The following is a 6,381-nucleotide window of genomic DNA, read 5'->3' as shown; positions in this document are numbered from 1 at the left end:
CTACCTGCGGGTCCCGCAACGAGCGTAAAATAAACACAACGCCCGCAGCGTACAAGTAAGCGATTCAGCGCCGACGCTTGTAACACACCAGCCTAGTGGTGGGGGGGGGGGGGGGGCGGGAAGCAAACAACACACACGTTTGGATGGTAAAGGGGGGTTGGGGTGAGGGAAGGTGAGCTCTACAGTCCGGCAGCTCTTTCTCTCTCTCTCGCGTACGTGTGTATGCGCACGCCAAACTTTGACTTCTCTCCTCCCTTCCACCACCATCCCCCCCGTCCGCCCCATTTTACACCACTCTCAACCGGCCTTTCCTTTTCCGTGCGGCCACAAACAAATCTTGTTTGCCGGCCAAGCACTCCGTGGGTACCACCCACTCCCGAGCCATACCCCCTCATCACCCCCTCCCTACAATCGTCGCAGAGAGCTTCGTGTTTACCGGCAGCCCGTACCCAGCAGAACTACAAGTGGAAAGTTTGCGCTGCAATGTTTGTACAAGTCGTCCGCGCATACATACACGCGGTAGTGACGAACACGTGATTTCAATAAATAAAATTGTGGCGGGCATGAAATAACATACATACGTATTCATCGTCCAAAATGTTTTGTGGCGAAAACAAAATAATTTATTAGTTATCTCAAAACAGTTTTAAGTGACAAAGTAGTCATCTCAAAAGAAAAAATTATATATTTTTGTGATCTTTAAAACTTTGTTGCAATAATTTCGTGAAAACGTATACAGAAATATTTGGTAGAGTGAATGCTTTTACAATCACCATGTGTTTCGTGGTTTATTGCTGTCAGTATAAGAATGCGTGTAACTTAACACGTCTTCTGCCATCACAGAGGTTGACAGCTACCTGCGCCAACGGGAAGTGTTGCAACATTGCATCCTGGCCTGGTAAAATATTCTCAAAACAAACTTATATGCTTATGTTCGAAAGAAGACCTCCATAGCACAGTCGGATGCACACAGGCTTACGGCGCGAGCGTTTCTGGGTTCGAGTCCGGGTAAGGTGTGAGTGTAAATTTAAATAGAGATATTGAGATTTATACAGATGGAGTATAGAGTGTCAATTAAGGATTGAGTCCCTGGTCGTTTACGTAAAGCTGTCAACCATTAACACTATATAAATGTACGTATTTATGTTAGAAATGAAAAGCATCGCGATTTGCGAGTGGTTGTTGCTCCAACTGTCAGCTGGGAAACAAAAAGGTAACATGCTTATCCCAAACCATAGCTGTAGAGTAGGGTTCGTTTTCTCTCACAGCCGTCATCTGAGTTTTTCGTGGCTTGTTACAAAAGTAGAGAGTTCACAAAACGTTTCGATCGACATTGCAGTCGTCATCGTCAGGAAAACAATATGCTGCCGACCTCAGGCTGGCTTTCTTAGTTCTATGACGTGAATTCGTCTTATAAGTAAATATGCGAGCTTGAGAAGAGGGATGTAACAAAAATTAAGACAGATTTTGAAAGGTTGTAAAATATAAACCGGACTTACTATATTATATTTGCGCATAAATAGTTAATATATTGTTAAAATATTTCACCTTTTCATTGCAGAATATTAATTTTATTTGGATCGAATTGGTTAAGACGTGTGTCCAAAGCATATGAATCATCCAGAATTTTATATATATATATATAGACACACACGCACACACATTATATTCCGGATGACGCGTTAATCCATTTGAATCAAAAAATTAATTTTCTGGAATAAATTGGTGAAATAAATATTTTAACCATGTATGTAGCATGGAAGGGGGGGGGGGGGGGTCCCTCGGCCTTTCCCATGTTATGTCGGGTGATTGCTGGTGGATGAAAATTTCGTAATTCGACGCGCCTTGGGAACAAGGTTTTCAAAAGTGTAGGTCAGTCAGCGCACTTTCACCGACTCATCTTTTACATTATCGCTTTTTCCGAGCTAGGTTAGCCCGATTCAATTGCACGCTACTCCCGGCTAGGCTAATTTCACCCGCGGTCTGCGCCACTTCCAACCAGCCTGCGCCCGTTCCACCGACATAACATCCACTTCACGACAAGTCTGGCGTCTTATTATCGTATCCATCCGCTGAAATACGGTACGCGTTAAAACTGAAACGCGCCGCGCCACCGTCGCCCTATCAGATGCTCCCGTGGTGCGTTTTTTTTTAAATTTATATGTAAAATCACAGCGCTCGGTATATGGCATTTGGTAGAAGTAGTTTCACGAATGGAACGGAAGTTGCATGGAACGGAAATTTGTAACTACGATGCTGCCATATGTGGCGGATAGCGAGAATCAAACTTTACAAAGCCAAACGGAAACATGAAAATATTACCCGCTTAGTGAATTTTTTACGAAATGGACAGTATCAAATCAAATTTCATGTCGAAAATCAGTTCTTAAGAGGGGTTTAGTACTTTTCCAAGCCTTATCGCTTTTATAACAGCTTAAAATTTCGGTCTGCTAGTCAATTGATTCAATTATCGACGTAGTTTCACTGGCAGCTAATTATAGATTCGGGCGCGGAAAGTGGGTGTGATTTACGTCCAGAAATGTAGTTGAAAACACACACTTTTCGTTTAACTATTTATCACGCTCGTCATTATTTTTTTTTTTTTTTAAATTGTACGTTAAATTTTGTATCCAAGTCTCGTATTATAAGTTTATTCGCATCACGAGAACACATTAATTTGCTCGTTACCAAGGTTAGATTTTACACAACTCTGGCGAATATTGAAAGACTAGCTCATTTTTATTTTTTTTTTTTAATTTTTATTCCACAGATTTTTGCCTACGAACAGTGGAGTAATCTTAATATTCGTACTATGATTGTCGTTTTTTCATATAATTCTGTAAGTAGTAAATTTTACGGCCATGCCTTATCCAGGACTCGAACCTATAACCCACTGTCCCGTAAGCCTGTGTGCATCCGACTACGCTGCAGAGGTCGTCCTGTTACCATGCACGTGAAGAAAATAGTACCTGAAGGTGCTCTCAGTTAATTCTATCAACTTAAAAACTAATTACAAACCAAAATAAAACCATTAGAATGAAACACGAAATGTCGTCTGCAAATGTTTACATATTATAAACAGACATACATTAAAAACACATGTGATACTTTAAAATTAAAAAAGTCACTTCATCGTCAAATCATTCAGTTTCTTAGAAAAAAAAGATACTGAATGAAGCATACTAACACTAGAATTATTGAAAGAAAATTATTTTCACTTTGAATTTGCATTCTACAAATTTTCAAATAATAAGGAAAAAAACTTATTTTAATTTTTTTAATGTACTACACTTGTCTATAAAAATTAAGACCGAAACAGAAGCCAGACATGATAATCAACAGGAAAGGATTTAAAAACCCACGAAAACCTATTGTCTTTTTTTATTGTATTTTTGGATGAATTTTGTGTTTTTTTTTCTCGATTTACCTTTACGAACGAGTTTGTAAGAAATTTGTTTGACCATTTCGCTGTACATTTATGTGCTGTTATGCCTCTTGTAACTGTGTGTGTGCGTGCGCGTGTGTGTGTGTGTTTACGTGAGTCTTAGGCGGCACTAAACGTAGACATCGGCTTTCGTTATACCTCCCCAAGATTTCTCGCTACTTCAACTCCGCGCTCGAGAACTGGTCTTGTCTGACGCAGGAAACGCTTCGTCTCTCCTCTCGCCCAACATATTCCACTTCCCAAACTCGGTCCCATCCCCACCCCTCCTTCCCGGCCCCTACACCACTCGAGTCCCCTAAAGCCCGACCCGCCCATCGCGAGAGCACAAGCCTTATACGGTCCCGCAGGGGCGCTGCAAACTACTATTTCAACTTCCTTTCCATGTTTTTGACGACGACCCAAGTTTCCGGCATTCCTCTTCGGCTAGACGTCTCCGAAATTCCGCGCCGAGCCCGCGGCGCAGAGCGGAAGAAAGGGACAAAGGGCGGATGAAGGAAAAAAAAAAAATATTTATATGAAAAAAATCTTTCTCGAAGACAGTCGAGAGCAGAAAAATATATACAGGACCAAGCCATTCCTTTTGATTAGAAGCCCCCTGAGTGGAATATAAATAGAGTAGAATACACAAATCCTCCGTAACGCATCCCATTTCAAGTGTCTCCAACAATGCCCCATAGAGTGTGTGCTCTCTCTTATTTCGAAATTTTTCTTACTCATCCTTTCTTCTTTTTTTCTTTCTTTTGAAATAAAGAATACGTAGCGAAAGCTAAGATAATAAAACAAGTCCAATTCTCGATTATGTGACAGGTTACACTCGTATTTCTAACATGATTTTAAGAAATGTAACAAGCAAAAGGAAAACACAAGTGAATAAAGAACACCTGGACCAATAAAAAAAACGACACAGTTACGAAATAACAGAGGTCATAATTTATTGTTTGATTCGAATGCGGCTTAACCCTGTTGTTGCAAGGTATGTTCCTAATCATGCTTGTTTATTTACGGTCTTCGTTCCTAAAATAAACAGGGTTGTGTAAACGTAAGGACAAACAGTTTTTCAGATGAATTCTTTCAAAGGACGAAGCATGTTCGCTGTTTATTAACAGTTAGACATAAAAATTATATGTGAAACACAGTGCCGCATTTATTGTATCTAGGAAAAATAATAAATTTGGTAAGGCAACCAAACTTGTAATTTTTATAAGAATTTTTCCAAAATTGAATAGTTTGAAAGTATATAAGAAGCTTCCCCTGAAATGCAAATTATTACTAAGGGACCAGATTTCTTACATGTCCATCCCAATAACCTTCACATATTATGAACACTGCAGCTATAAATGGGACCCCAACTACAAAATTTCCCAAGCCACTAATAACATGGACTGTAGATGGTTTTGGAAAACAAAAGCGGTGGCCAAATTAACACTTGCTTTTTCCTGGTACCACGACAATAATTACACTCCGTACGTACACACGTAAGCGCCTGGGGGAAATAACGAAAATTCATGACTCAGGTCGGGCCATACTTAATTGTTAATGAGCGTCGGTGGGAATTGCTGATTACAGGCGGTTCGGTATAAACAACCGTCGTTTCATGAATAACCTGATCAAGTGGACTGCGCTAGCGGCGATTACTAGAAACGTCAACAGCACAGGCGATAATCACGTGATAATGGACGGCGAAACCCTCGCGCGTAAGAACTGGCACCACTCACGCCATCCTTCTTAAGGAGAGAGATAGGAATTAAAGGTCACCATATTCGTTTCAACATTTATTTATTTAAAAAAGAATATTTTTCATTTTTTTTTTTAATTATTTTTTTAGTTAAGGCGGACATTGCATATCAAGAGATTTACAAAGACTAACATAGACCACATGCATTAAGACGAAAAATTATTTGTAGCTGCCTGTAAATGTTATCTTAAGGCACTATTTTAAATAAAAAATTTTTTATGGAATTAAAATTTTTAAATTAAAATTTTTTCAAACTTTTTTCGTTTAAATTCTTTGAAACTCTGAAGACGGGTCTTTTTATTTCCTCGTCTCTCCTCTTTATAGATAACTGTGAATGTTGGTGTGTTTGGATTTTCGATACGCAATCACATTGGCCTTGATCCTTGGGAGGGTGGGGGGGGGGGGGTGTAGAAGGGCCCTGGAATTATGAAGCCTTTCTCTTAGGCTTATGCTTGCAAAATCGTGACTATGAAACAGGGTTGATAAACAGTAACCATGTTTTACGGAAAACGTAATGTATGTTTTAAAGTTTTCTGATTATTGTATGAATAAAGGACAAAATATGAACAGTATATATCATACAAGCACCCTATCCCGAGACTCCATTCCTTCCCAGCGAATATCCGTGGCCCAACCCTTGCGAATACAACAGATTCGCCCCCTAATAAATCACACATTACCCATTGAAATATAAATATAAAAAAAAATATTGAACATAGATTGCTTGTAAAATGGTTTAGCGAATTGTTGGCTTATTATATAAAAATTACAAATGAGGTAAATTCTCTGTGTCCTCGAAAAATAGCGGAAACCTTCAATTTATACTGTGATTGCTCCACAACCAAGAAGTGTGGTCGTTATAAACTCAAATCATTTGGGTTGGGGAAAAAATTAAAAAAAAAAAATTGGTTGTCTGTAAAGTCGGTTTATGGACGATATTTTAACGTGACAACGTCATAACAAAACATTGATGAAATGATTGCATACTTTTATGAATAAAATTGAACCTTTTTTATATAATAAAAGAATAAATACTTGAAATTATACTGGTAATCAGATTTTTAAAATGCAAGAATAATTAACCTTTATTGCAGAAATTGTTGTTTTAATAAGCAATGAAAACCACATTAACTTTTCACTTCACTTTATAAACAGTCGACGAAACAGTTCACGTGTAGATGACTTGTAATTAATTTTAAAA

This window comes from Bacillus rossius, assembly GCF_032445375.1.
Source record: "Bacillus rossius redtenbacheri isolate Brsri chromosome 4 unlocalized genomic scaffold, Brsri_v3 Brsri_v3_scf4_2, whole genome shotgun sequence".
Taxonomy (NCBI): Eukaryota; Metazoa; Arthropoda; class Insecta; order Phasmatodea; family Bacillidae; genus Bacillus; species Bacillus rossius.
Note: the sequence above shows the minus strand (reverse complement) of the source record.